The sequence below is a fragment of the Scyliorhinus canicula genome, chromosome 20 (genome assembly GCF_902713615.1).
Source record: "Scyliorhinus canicula chromosome 20, sScyCan1.1, whole genome shotgun sequence".
Classification (NCBI taxonomy): Eukaryota; Metazoa; Chordata; class Chondrichthyes; order Carcharhiniformes; family Scyliorhinidae; genus Scyliorhinus; species Scyliorhinus canicula.
The window spans coordinates 11,557,041-11,571,015 of NC_052165.1; the positions used below are offsets into that span (position 1 = coordinate 11,557,041).

The following is a 13,975-nucleotide window of genomic DNA, read 5'->3' on the forward strand; positions in this document are numbered from 1 at the left end:
CCGCCCTCCCTCCTCTCGCCCCCTCCCTCCTCTCGCCCCCGCCCCCCTCTCAGCCCCGCCCCGCCCCCCTCTCGGCCCCACCCCCCCTCAGCCCCGCCCCCCTCGTTCCGCTCCCCCCCCCCGGTCTCGGGTCCGACCCCCGCCCCCCCGTCGGTCTGCTCCCCCCCCCCGTCGGTCTGCTCACCACCCCCCGTCGGTCTGCTCCCCCCCCCCCCCGTGGGCTGGGGGGGGGGGGGGCGGGGGAACCACAATGGCGTAAACCAGTCTTATTGGGGAAGGATAGAGATCAACAGGAGGAAGCTCTATCTTCACACCTTCACATCATGTGGGCGGCACGGTAGCACTGTGGTTAGCACTGTTGTTTCACAGCGCCAGGGTTCCAGGTTCAATTCCCAGCTTGGGTCACTGTCTGTGTGGAGTTCGCGCATTCTCCCCGTGTCTGCGTGGGTTTCCTCTGGGTGCTCCGGTTTCCTCCCACAGTCCAAAGATGTGCAGGTTAGGTGGATTGGCCATGATAAATTTCCCCTTAGTGTTAGGTGGGGTTTCTGGGTTATGGGGATAGGGTGGAGGTAGGGGCTTGGGTAGGGTGCTCTTTCCAAGAGCCAGTGCAGACCCGATGGGCCGAATGGCCTCCTTCTGAACTGTAAATTCTATGAAAGTCCCGAAAGATGTGCTGTTAGGTAATTTGGACATTCTGAATTCTGGGTCAGAATATTGTGGAGCCGCTCATTGGCCACGGGATTCACACTGACGCACTGAGTCCCACGTTGGGCCGAAATCCGGATTCACGCCGGGCATCAAACCTACTGTGAGTGCCCCTGCCGCGCCCCGTCACCATAACGAGTTTCCCAATGCTCCCGACAGGCTTCCTGTCCTTGTGGGAGCATGCAAATAGCTCATTAAAGCTGTTGAGAATGTCATTGATGGGCTGGACGCCCAATTTACCTGCCAGCTGAGGCTGCTACAGCTCCCCCAGCCAGAGTCCTGCTGGCGTAAATTGGTGTAAATCCTGAGGAACGCATGTTTCCCGGGGTGTTTGTTCACTGTAACCTGTTTTGATACATGTTTGTAATAAAATATATTTTTTTGAAAAAGGAAATCCTGAGGAACGTGGAACGCGCAACTTCCCGTCTGATGGGCGGCAGGAGCATAAATACCCACCCAATAATGCCAAGGGGGGGTACTTTGAGGGTGGTGGGGGTCAGGAGGCTTTGTGCTGGGCGGAGGTCGGAGGTCTTCCCTGATATGGGGCTTATTTGGCTGCAGCCTTTAAATCCTTTAAAATGTCAGTCAGTATCTAAAAGTTAATGTTTTCTCATAATCAAGTGTAATGTTCTCATCTGTACCCCTGAACCTATTAAATAGTCAGCCAGTATTTCAGAAATACACATCTCCCATAATAAAGGGAAAGTGATCCCATCTGTATCCCTAAACCCTTTAAACAGTCAGTCAACGTCTCAGAAACACACAGCTCTCATAATAAAGTGAAAGGGATCTCATCTATACCCCTTAACCCTTTAAAACGTCTGTCAGTATGCCACATTTAAAGGACTGTGAGATGGAGGTAAAAAAATGCTTTTTATAATAATAATCTTAAAGATTTATTATAATCATTAATGATAATTAATAATTATTATTAATCTTTATTATTGTCACAAGTAGGCTTACATTAACATTGCAATGACGTTACTGTGAAAATCCCCTAGTCGACATATTCCGGTGACAATGACCCAAGCAGGAATCGAACCCACGACCCTGGCACTGTGAAGCAACAGTGCTAACCACTGTGCTACTGCGTGGCCCATTAAAGCCTTTGAAGTGATTTTCTCATATTGAATTGCATTGCACTTTAAAGTATACAATCCTTTGTGTTTGTCTAGAAGGCTAAAAGCTTTGAACTGCATTGTTTACATTCAATTTCACACACCATTGCCTCCTAACTGCTTTTTGAATGACAGGTAGAGGCAGTTTCAAAGGAAGGATTAAGATTGTTTATTTATATAGCTCTGCAGGGATCCATTACCTCAAGGGAGTAGCTGGTTCTCTAAACATAGCTTTTTTTAACATGCTGCCTCTTTGTTCTCAAGTGCTTCCTTGAAAGAGAAGGGGCAGCCACAACACCTTCTGGCCTTCCAGGCAAACACACAGACTTCTGTATTTTAAGGGGGGGTAGGGTGGTTGGGGAGTTGCCCTGACAGCAATCAGGGTTACAGCAGCAATTTGAGACTGGAGCACCCTTTAAACATGGCGCATTTCTCTCAGAGGTGCAGATCCTGCCAGAGAGATTAGGTCCTACCTCTCCAGTTCCAGCATGGACCCTGGTGTCACATGGAATGCCACTGAAAACCTGTTTGGAGCAAAAATATTTCCATGTGCCATTGCATGGCTTGTCAGGATGGCTCCCAGCGCCAGTGGGAATCACTCTGGTTTTCCGCTCGTGGTAGCACTTAGTCATGGATTTGGAAAATTGCATCCCTAATCCTGTACATATGCCACATTCTTGGGGAGAGCCTGAAGCCACGTGGGCTGGAGGCTATCCCTTGCAATTGACATCCAAGGTGACCACTGAGTTCAATTTTGCATCTTTGCAGAGATCCACCCGAATCCTGTGCGGTATCTCTGAGTCCACGACACATTGATGCATAGTGGAGGAGACAGCTGCTACATCAAGTATTGTACCAAATTCACAATGTCGAACTAATCTTCTTAAAGACGCTACGGATCGTAAAATGCAGAAGGTTTAAACCAATTTTCAACAGCAACTGTGAGTAAGAAGACCAACAGTTGGGGAAGACCTGCTTGCGTTGAAGTGAGTGGGGTCTAGGCTGCAGGAGCCACGCGCATGGCAAAACTCCACGAGCTGTGGGAACAGTAATTTTGAAGTCTGTCACCTCTGCGCGGGACACTACTCAAGCAAAAAGGTCAAAATACAGTCAGGCAGAAAGGGGAAAGAATTCCTAGTTGCTTGTTCAAGGGATCGTTTCTGTCATACTTTCCTTGGCAATGGGAAGGGAGGAAGTGTAGATCCTAGTAGCAGTTAAAATGGACACCATAGCATCGTTTGATGAGGATTACGAAACATGGAATTCATGTGAAGAAAGATTTCAATCATTTTTAATAGCTAATCAGACACCAGAGGACCTAAAGGCCACAACGTTTCTCAGCTGAGTTGACCGGAAAGCATTTCTGCCGCTACAGAATCTTGTTCACCCAGCAAAACCAGGAGACAAGTTAGTCACTGAATTAGTGTTAACTTCAAAGGGACACATCTCTCCTAAACCGTTGTTGATTGCAGAAAGGTTTCAGTTCCAGCGCCATAGGAAGAAGGTTGAAGCATTTTACAGTCCGTAGCGTCTTTAAGAAGATTAGCTCGACATTGTGAATTTGGTACACCACTTGATGTGGCAACTGTCTGCTCGAGACAGGCTGGTTTTTGAACTCTGCAGCAAAGTTATTCAGAGGACGCTGCTTGCTGTAGGTGATTTAACTCTCAGATCTGCTGTGGAAGTTGCCACATTGATGGAGCTGGAAACAAGTGAAGCTTCACAGATAGGGGAGTAAAGATCCACATCATGGGTACTACAAGGACCAGGGCTGTAATGGTGCAACCGCGTCACTATTGTACAGAGGATGGACACTCAATGGGGATGCTGGAGTACACTGAAAGCAATCAATAACTGGGACAAGAGGGGCAACAAGAGGGAGGCAATGGGATTGTCACTGGACTAGTAATCCAGAGACACGGGATAAATCTCTGGGGGCCCGATTTGAATCCCATCATGGCAGATGACCAAATTCAATAAAAAACTGGAATTAAAACTCTAGAGATGACAGTGAAACCATTGGCAATTGTCGTTGTAAAACCCCATCTGGTTTACTAATGTCCTTTACGGAAGGAAATCTGCCGTCCTTACCTGGTCTGGTCTACATGTGACTCCAGACCCACAAATAATGTGGTTGACTCTTAACTGCCCCCACGAGGGCAATTAGGGATGGGCAAGAACTGCTGACCCAGGCGGCGACCCCCATGAACGAATAAAAAATTTGAAATTACATTGCCAAGGTGAGTTTGCCCAGAAATTGTCTCCTATGCCAAGAAGGTGCAGGAAGAAAAGCACAGTTAAACAATCCAGCCGGGTCTACCATGGCATGTATGAAGCTCGAGATCGCTCAAAACACGTCGGGCTGGTTTCTCCGAGTCTCCACGCCAAAATCGGGTTTAGCGCGGGGGCGGAGAATGGTCGTTTACCCAGAAATCAGGACCGGCACCGCTGAATCAGTTCTTCGGTCCCTGGAGAATCACTTGGGAGTCGCTCGCGCACGATCCACGCGCTGAGGGTAGCCATTGACAGAGACCCCTCTGCGATTCTCCGCACAAAACTGGCCGAGTTCCCGATGGCGTGGTTCTGACCACGTACCGGCAGGGAGTCAGTGCCTGTGGTGGCTGCCGTGCGAGATGGCGGACTCAGTCCACCGCTGCACTGGTGGGGGGCGGGGGATCGATCACTGGGGGAGGCCTCATGAACGGCCAGGGGAGCGATCGGGCGGCACAGATCCGTGGGCAGGCGCGATCTCGGGGGGGGGGGGGGGAGACATAGCCCCACTTTTGTAGAATCCAGCTCTCAGAACTGAGTTAGTTCAGAGGTAAAACTAAGTGGTTTGTCGATGCAGGGCGATCAACAACGTTTTTGGGCAAATCCAAAACTTGATGGTCACGAATTCTTTTTAAAATTTAGAGTACCCACTTATTTGTTTTTCCAATGAAGGGGCAATTTAGCGTGGCCAATCCACCTACCCTGCACATCTTTTTGGGGTTGTGGGGGTGAAACCTACGCAGTCATGGGAAGAATGTGCAAACTCCACGTGGACAGTGAAACAGGGCCCGGATTCGAACCTGGGTCCTTGGTGCCTTGAGGCAGCAGTGCTAACCACTGCTCCAGCGAGCCCCCCCCCATAGGTCATGAAATTAAAATGGAAGTGGATACGGGTACAGCTGTATCGTTATTACCCCAGACAATTTGTCATGAAAAACTAAAGCATCTGCCTTTAAACACGTGAAGTTTGATCCTAAGGATGTACACCAAAGTCGCAGCGGTCTGCAGTGCAAAACCGGCCCTTCGGCCCATCGTGTCTGCATCAGTCAAAAACAATCATGCAAATATTCTAATCCCATTTTCCAGCAAGTGCACATCTGAACTGTTATGAGGGTCTCGGCCTCCACCACCCTCTCAGGCAGCGAGTTCCAGACTCCCACCACCCTCTGGGTGAAAATATCTTTCCTCACATCCCCTCGCCTGCCTCCTGGTCATTTCTCTGGGGTAAAGTTTCTTCCTGTCTATCTATGCCCCTAATAATTGGCCAAATCATATCTGATCTTATTAAAATTGGCCTTCCCCCAGATTAGAACTTTGATCCCAGGCCTATACTTTGTCCTTTTCCATAGCAATCTTGAATCTGACAGAGTTATGATCACTGTCTCCAAATTGATACTTCGGCCACTTGTCCAGCTTTGTTACCTAAAATTAAGTCCACCCTCTCTTGGTGATCTGCAACATACTAGCTTCAAAAGTTATGCTGGGTCCTCCCTCTAAACCAGGGGTGGGCAAACTTTTCCGTGCAAGGGCCACATTCAGAAATTCACAATTCACAAAGGGCCGCATAGTATATTAAGTAAAATAATTACTTCACCCGGTTATGATTCTGGGCGCCTCATATAGAACATAGAACAGTACAGCACAGAACAGGCCCTTCGGCCCTCGACGTTGTGCCGAGCAATGATCACCCTACTCAAGTCAATGTATCCACCCTATACCAGTAAGTAACCCAACAGCCCCCCCCCCCCCCATTAACCTTAAAAAAATTTTTTTAAAAAAAAAAATTTAAAAAAAAATTTTTTTTTTTTTTAATGACTTGGTGGGCCGCAGAAATACCTTTGGCGGGTCGCATGCGGCCCGCGGGCCGTAGTTTGCCCACCCCTGCTCTAAACCTTTCACACTATGACTACCCCAGTTACTGCTGGGGAAGTTGAAATCCCCACTATCACTATCCTATACTCCTCTACACTCACACTCCACTTTAGACTCTTCTACAATTTACTTACATATCTGCTCTTCCATTTCTATCAAATTGTTACATCCCCAGCAATGTGATTACTCCCTTTTAGGTTCTACCGTATGGCTTCATTCGAAGAACCTTCTAAACTGGAATCCCTCCATACAGCTGTAATTGATTCCCTGATAAATATTATGACACCCCCTCCTTTTTTACCTCCTCCCCTGTCTCGCCTGAAGATCCTATGGCCGGGATTCTCCGACCCTGCTCCGGGTCAGAGAATCCGCGGGGGGAGGGGCGAATCTCGCCCTGCCGCCCCGATGCCAGCTTCCCTATTCTCCGATGCCGTTTTTGGGTGGCGGTGGGATTCCTGCCACACCGGTCGGGGGCCATTGACAGCGGCCCCTCCGCCGATTCTCCAGGCCCTGATGGGCCGAGTGGCCGTCAAGTTTTTCCCAGTCCCGCCGGCGTGGATTACTCACCTCACACGCGGCGGGACCTGGCAGGTAAATGTGCGGGGCCATCCTGGAGGGGGAGGAATGGGGGGATCCGACCCCGGGGGGGGATCCAGCGCGGAGGAAAGAAGGCTCCCCACGGTGGCCTGGCCCGCGATCGGAGCCTACCGACCTTCGGCGAGCTGGTTCCGACGGGGCCTTCTTTCCTCCGCGTCGGGCCCCTGTAGGGCTCCGCCATATTGCCCGGGCTGGCGCAGAGGGAACCCCCGCGCATGCGCAGAAATACGCCGGCCGGTCCACGCATGCGTGAGATCACGCAGGCCATTCCGTGCATGCGCGAACTCGAGCAGGCTGCTCCCTGCCGGCTGGAGCTGCGGGAATGACTCTGAAGGCAACCTAGCCACCTAGAAACATGAGATTTCCTCCCTTTCGGGGGCCGTTGACGCTGGAGTCATTGGTGCTGGTTTTCCCACTGGAGTGGGGACATAGCCCCATTTTTAGAAAATCCCGCCCTATATCTTGGAATTTTGAGCCGCCAATCATGCCGCTCTCTCAACCATGTCTCAGTGACAGCAATCACATCATGTTTTAATTACATCATGTTTTAATTTGTGCCCTCAACTCATCTGCCTTGTTCGTCAGACTCCTTGCATTGAAATAAATACCATCCAATCTTGCCAAACTCCCTTGTGACTTAACTGGCTTATAACTTCTGAGCCTTCCTGACTCACTTGCTGTCTGTTCTCATTTTGGCTGTGTATCTCCCCCTGCTGATACTTCTCTCAGGGTCCCCATCCCATGCCAAGTTAATTTAAACCCTCCCCAACAGCACTAGCAAACCTCCTTGCAAGGACTCTGGTCCCATTTTGGTTTAGGTGCAACTCTTGTACAGGTCCTACCATCCCCAAAAACGATCCCAATATCCCAGAAATCTAAAGCCCTCCCTCCTGCACCATCGCTCCAGCCACGCATTCATCTGGACTAACCTCCTATTTCCACACTCACTGGAACGTGGCAGCAGAAGTAATCCAGAGATTGCTACCTTTTGGTCCTACTTTTAATCTACTTCCTAGCTCCCTAAATTCTGCTGGCAGGGCCTTTTTTGCCTATATAATTGGTGTCAATATGTACCACGATATCTGTCTGTTTGCCCTCTCCCTTCAATATGCCCTGCAGCTTTTCAGTGACATCCCTGATCCTGGCACCAGGAAGGCAACATACCATCCTGGAGTCTCTTATGCAGCCGCAGAAACACCTGTCTTTTCCCCTTACAATTGAATCCCTTACCACTATAGCCCTGTCATTCTTCCTCCTCCCGTCTTGTGCAGCAGGAGTTTAGCTGTCACTACTTTGCCCGACACAGTCATCTCCCCCAACAGTATCCATAACGGTATATCTGTTAAAAAGCAGGATGGTCACAGGGGATTCCTGCACTACCTGCCTTCCTCTACTCTACTTGATGGTCACCCATGTCCTTTCTGTCTGTTCAATCTTTACCTGCGGTGTGACCACCTCACTGAACCTGCTAGGTGGAGTTACGGGATAGGGCAGGGGAGTAGGCCTAGGTTGGGTATTCTTACAGAGGGTCAGTGTAAACTCGATGGGGCAAATGGGCTCCTCTGCACTGTAGCGATTCTATGATTCTATAATACTTACATGGTAGACACGTTACCATCGTTTCTGATCACAAACCATCATTGAGCCTCTTCAAAGAGGATAAGGCTATCCTGCCGATCACTATGGCAAGAATTCCATGATCGCCGTTAATTCTGTCTGCCGAGGAATATATTTTTAAGCATTAACCTGAAAGATACATAGTGAATGTAGACACCCTTAACCACCTAACTTTTGCAAGTATCACCTGTACTCCAAGACCACAAGAAATCATCAGGGCATTAAATTCTGTCGACACATTTCCAGTCTCGGTGAAGCAGATCAGGAACTGGACCAATCGAGGATCACTTCTGACCAAAGTGAGAGGCAAAACGCTTATAGGATAAATAAATGAGCCAGTTCGTAGGGTAATCATGGAATATACAGTGCAGAAGGAGGCCATTGGGCCCATCGAATCTGCACCAATCCACTGAAAGAGCACTGTAATTAAGCCCGCACCTCCGCCCTTTCCCCCGTAACCCAGTAACCCCACGTAACCTTTTTGCACACTAACGGACAATTTACAGTGGCCACTCCACCTGATCTGCACATCATTGGACTGCGGGAGGAAATCGGAGCACCCGGAGGAAACCCACGCAGACACGGAGAGAACGTGCAAACTCCACGCAGAGTCAACCCGAAGCCGGAATTGAATCCGGATCCCTGGAGCTGTGAGGCAGCGGTGCTAGCCATGATGCCACCGTGCCATTCTGTTTCTGAGGAAATTAAACCATTCTTTGCCCACAAGAATGAATTGAATTGTCTGGATGGTGTCATACTCCAGGGAGCAAGAGTAATCGTTCCTGTATCCGGCAGAGAGCTAATTGAATTACACAGCACTCATCCTGGCATCTCGACGATGAAGACACTTGTCAGGCCTATTATTGATTCTGATATCAAGAAGCTAGTTAAGCACTGTCAACAGTGTCAACTGCAACAAAGATTGTCTTCTACAGCACCACTGCCGGCCAGGGCTACAAATCCACATCGATTATGTGAATCCATTCCTGGGCACAACATTTTTACTCGTCTGATGTACAGTCTGAATATATGGACATCTCTGAGGAGAAATCACCTACATCGAATGCTACCATTGAAAGATTACACCACTGCTTTTAAACTGACGGATTACCTGAAGTCAAGTGACCGCGTTCACAACTTCACTGCATTTAGCGGTGTTGAACACATTAGAACTGCACCTTAACACCCAGTATCAAGCGTCCCAGCAGAGAGAGTCGCCCAAACTTTCAAGTCTGGCCGAAAGAAAATGTCCGGAGGAACTTGACAAAACAAAGTTTGACGATTCCTTCTTCGCGCTCCATGTGCTTCAATTCTGGTAAACGAAGCTGTATATGTGAGAATATATCAGTAGTGGATCAAGTTGGATCCACAGAATTACTTTCTCTCAGACCGCATCCCTGTCGTACCACGTGGACGTGGAGAGATGGGTCGTTTGTAAACACGTGGGCCACTTGAAAAGTAAAGTGATGCTCCAGCAGCCAGTGCAGCTATCAAGGAAGGTTTTCCAACCCGAAAAACCAAAGTACTTGATCGATCGGTTATAAACAAAACGCTGGGCAGGGGCTGGTTTAGCACACTGGGCTAAATCGCTGGCTTTTAAAGCAGACCAAGGCAGGCCAGCAGCATGGTTCAAATCTCGTCCCAGCCTCCCCGAACAGGCGGCGGAATGTGGCGACTAGGGGTTTTTCACAGTAACTTCATTGAAGCCTACTCGTGACAATAAGCGATTTTCATTTCATTTCATGCCACTTTACAGAAAAAGAAAACCCCCTCAAAGACTTGATTTATAATTGCCCAACTTGTATATATAATGTTTTGGGGCAGCACAGCGGCACAGTGGTTAGCATTGATGCCTCACGGTCAAGAGGTCCCAGGTTCGGCTCCGGGTCACTGTCCGTATGGAGTTTGCACATTCTCCCCTTGTTTGCATGGGTTTTGTCACCACAACCCAAAGATGTGCAGGGTAGATGGATTGGCCACGCTAAATTCCCCTTACTTGGAAAAAATGAATTGTGTACTCTAAATTTACTTTTTTTAAATGTATAAAATGTTTAGTTAGAATTTAGGATGGAGTCTATTCGTGACTGAAGATTGTGCGATGGAGCTAAAGGGCAGGAGATGTAGTTAGTGTCCCTTTAAAGGTAACACAGCAGAATAAGGGTCACCTGGCCTCAGTGACCAATCGGAACACAGCGTGGGGGGAATCACCCCAGGGAGAGGGGTTCACTTAGGCAAGAGGCATTCCAGAGCTAGCTGCAGAAATGCTGCTACTCTTACAGATCATTGTAAATAAATCCCTTGTTTTTCACTAATGACATCTCTGAAGGTGCACCAGCATTCGATGATTATTTGACAGGGGTATGGGGAAAAGGTCAGAGAATGGCACTAAATTATGCTCATTGGAAAGCCAGTAACGATTCTGTGACTCTGCGACTCTGAGTCACTCACTGGTACTGAGATTTTCAAGTGGCCATTATGTCTGACGGTGTATCCATTGCGACGCTGGCTGATGAGTCAGGTGCATCGTCCTTCACTGTCGGTGAGTCAAAATCCTGGAATTCTCCTCCTAACACTGAAGGTGTACCTTCACGTTAGGGACTAAAGCGGTTCAAGAAGGCAGCTCACAGCCCCCTTCTCGAGGGCAATTAGGAAAGGGCTGGCCCAGCCTGGAGCCCATATCGCTTAAATGAATTTAGAAAAAAACAGAGAGTTTGAAGCTGGAGGAAGTTGAGCAGAGTGGGTGAGATCATTCATCCTCTCCCTCTACTGGATGACACTTCAGGCGCAGTCACCATCTGCGCTGATCTCTTGGGTGACAGCCTCCCAGGCTGGTGAGGCGAGGTTTGTATCTTTCCTCGGGTCCTCCATGGGGTATAGGTCATGCGTTTGCGCCCGGCATCCTCAGAACAAGACCTCGAGGGCCTGGTGGTTGAATCGGGGTGAGGCCTTCCTCCTCAGGTTGAGGGCCTTTTCCTCCTGGTTTGATGCCACCTGTGATGATTTCGTAAAGACAGGGAGGTTGGAGAAAGCGATATAAATGTGTTGGATCGACGTTTAAATATGGCATCCGGGCCAGCTGACAGTGGGCAAACGGACCAGCTCCCGATCCGACAGGTGATTCAGTCCAATATTCACCTGCACATCATTAATGAGCTTCCAGGCGCAGAATTGGACGTGACTTCCCTCAATTCCAGTTCAGTGCCACTGAAATGGTCTGCCATCACATTTCACCACAAATATGGAAAATTCCACTCGCTGTTCTATTATATAAACTAACAGTTTCCTATTCTAATATCCCAAATTACAGTGTTGGCTACATTTTCAAATACCCCGTGAATTTCTTTGGGTGGTCCTGAGCTCATAAATATAAATAAAAGAATTCTCTTTCTCTCTGTTCAGCTTTACCAACTGCTGAGTTGCCGCCTTCGTAAAAGTCACTCACAGGGCGGGCATGTGGCGCAGTGGTTACACTGGGACTGCAGCGTTGAGGACCCCGGTTCGAATCCCAGCCCTGGGTCACTGTCCGTGTGGAGTTTGCACATTCTCCCCGTGTTTGCGTGGGTTTCACCCCCCACAACCCAAAGATGTGCAGGGTAGGTGGGTTGACCACGCTGAATTGCTCCTTAATTGAAAAAGAAAAATAATTGGCTGCTCTAAATTTATAGTTAAAAAAGTAAAAGTCATTCGTATTTCTGCTGTCGTTGGCCTCAGCTTAATGAGTGTATCATTTACATCATTCAAATGTATACATCCGAGGGTATTGAGGCTGCTTCCGCCAGTTTGGGTCACTACAGGCCGAGCTTTACGGCCCTGTCGCAGTGGGCAGTGGGCCAGTGGGGGGGGGGGGGGGGGGGGTGCTGTAAAACGTGAGGAGCCACTCAAAGGTCCATCGACTTTGGCCGGGCTGGAGAATCCTGCCCTATAAATGCTTTAATCTGTGCTTCTGCTAGTACTCAACGATGTGAGTGACAGCAGCCAGATTGATTCAGCCTTTAAATTGATTGTAGCTAGCTGCAGAAGGTGGTACGAGGAACCACTTGACCACATTTTACATATAGTTACAGTCCATGTGGTAAACCAAAACCATGAGAGGCGATTCTGAACTTGTGAGCACCTTGCTCAGAATTTGCAATCCAATGATCTTAGAGGACAGAAAACCACAGGCAACACCATGTCCATTCTCCAGTGAGCACAAGGCTTATGAGAAATGTTACTCAAAATATCCAAGTTCCGGGTGGGATAAATCGTCCTGAAGGAAGAACGATGCTCTTGGTGATATTTTATTGAGAGTTCCATAAATACTGTAAAAGTAATTAGGGACTGGAGAATAGCCTCGCACCATTTTGGTTCACACATCCTTTTTTTAAAAAAAACTAATCCTGAAGACGTTAATGATATTGAGTCACATTTGTCTGGTACAAGTCACCATAGGCTGCGTTTACAACAGTTTGCAACATTTCTGTGGTAAATCTACTTTTGGAGCCTGCTCAACCGGATTACTGCACTAGCAATGCTGAGATACAATCTATTCATCTAAAGCCTGTCGCTAAAAGGTAATCAGCCATTGAGATTTTGGCCTCTTTCTGGCATTTTGATTCAATCGCCTTCGCAAAAGATTCCTGTGAAGTTATTCATTAAACCCAAGCAACTAGCAACTTGGAGTGACTGGAAGTACCACATATTGTGACTATGACTTGATATCACATGTTCCTGGTACATTCTTCCTGCTTTATTTGGCAGCCCAAGATGTTTTTTTTTTCAATCTAAATGAAACTCACAGTTTTTATTTAATACAATCCACATGCCAATAGGAAAAACAGGAAAGAGAGAATCTCGGACAGCTAAGAAGACAAAGCTTTGAGAAGGCTGCCTTTGTGGTTTGTGACTCACCTGTGAACTGCTTGAATTGCTGACTCGAAAATCCTTCCCTGTTCTTCAGCGCGGAATGGCAATTTTAATTTTTTTTCCTCCTCCTCGGCAGGTTCTTTCAGATATCTTACAAACTGAGAGGCTCCAACGAAGCCTTTTCTTCTCCGACTAAGATACAAAGAAAAGCTGGAAGGGTGATCTCGCTCCCATTTTGTCTCACTCAGTTTCAATATTGTGGGGCTCACTTTTAACCGGTCCTCCTTCCTAAGAACTGCAGGCTTTCACATTCTTTAACGCAACACCAGCTATCCACTGTTCTATCACAAATTAAAGTTAGTAAAAATCATACTATGGCGGGGTGGAACTGTCATACTATACACACAAGTATATGATGGTGCACAGACAGACATTGATTGACACACAGGATGACCAATGAACACACAGAACACAGCAGCCAATCACCAGACAGGACACGGCCACTATGAAGCCAGAGGGCACTAGTTTTCCTGCTCTCTTTGGATGCAGCCTCTGAGACAGTCAGAGCCCGTGAGCAACAACTAGAACATCCACCATGTGGTAGTAAGATAGTCTGGTCAGATTAGCCTCAGGTCTCCAGTCAACTCAGCATAGTGTCAACCCACAGTTGTATGAATGATAGTTAAGAGTTCAATAAAATCGAGTTGCATTTCTTCAAGTGTTGGAAGCCTTTCTCTCTCACTGCTGCAGTAAATGCAGTCCTCGCAGACCCAGCATACCCAACACATCAGGAACCTTCTGATGTTTCGCGTACACGTCAGAGCTGCCTGCAACTTACTGAAAACTTGCGAATGCCTCGCACAGGATTTGCAGTCCAATAATTTTACTGGGCACAAAATCACAGGCAACACAACATCCATTTTCTAATAAGCGCAGGGCTTACGAGAAGT

General features: G+C 48.1%; 1 long non-coding RNA gene across 1 annotated transcript; it reads right to left on the reverse strand.

Annotated features, from left to right (window-relative positions):
• Positions 1-953: 953 nt before the first annotated feature.
• On the reverse strand, positions 954-13,445 carry LOC119954686. The gene is made up of 3 exons (XR_005458291.1): positions 13,071-13,445; positions 8,163-8,279; positions 954-1,050 (listed from the first exon to the last, which is right to left on the reverse strand). It is a non-coding gene; the product is annotated as an uncharacterized LOC119954686 (long non-coding RNA).
• Positions 13,446-13,975: the final 530 nt, after the last annotated feature.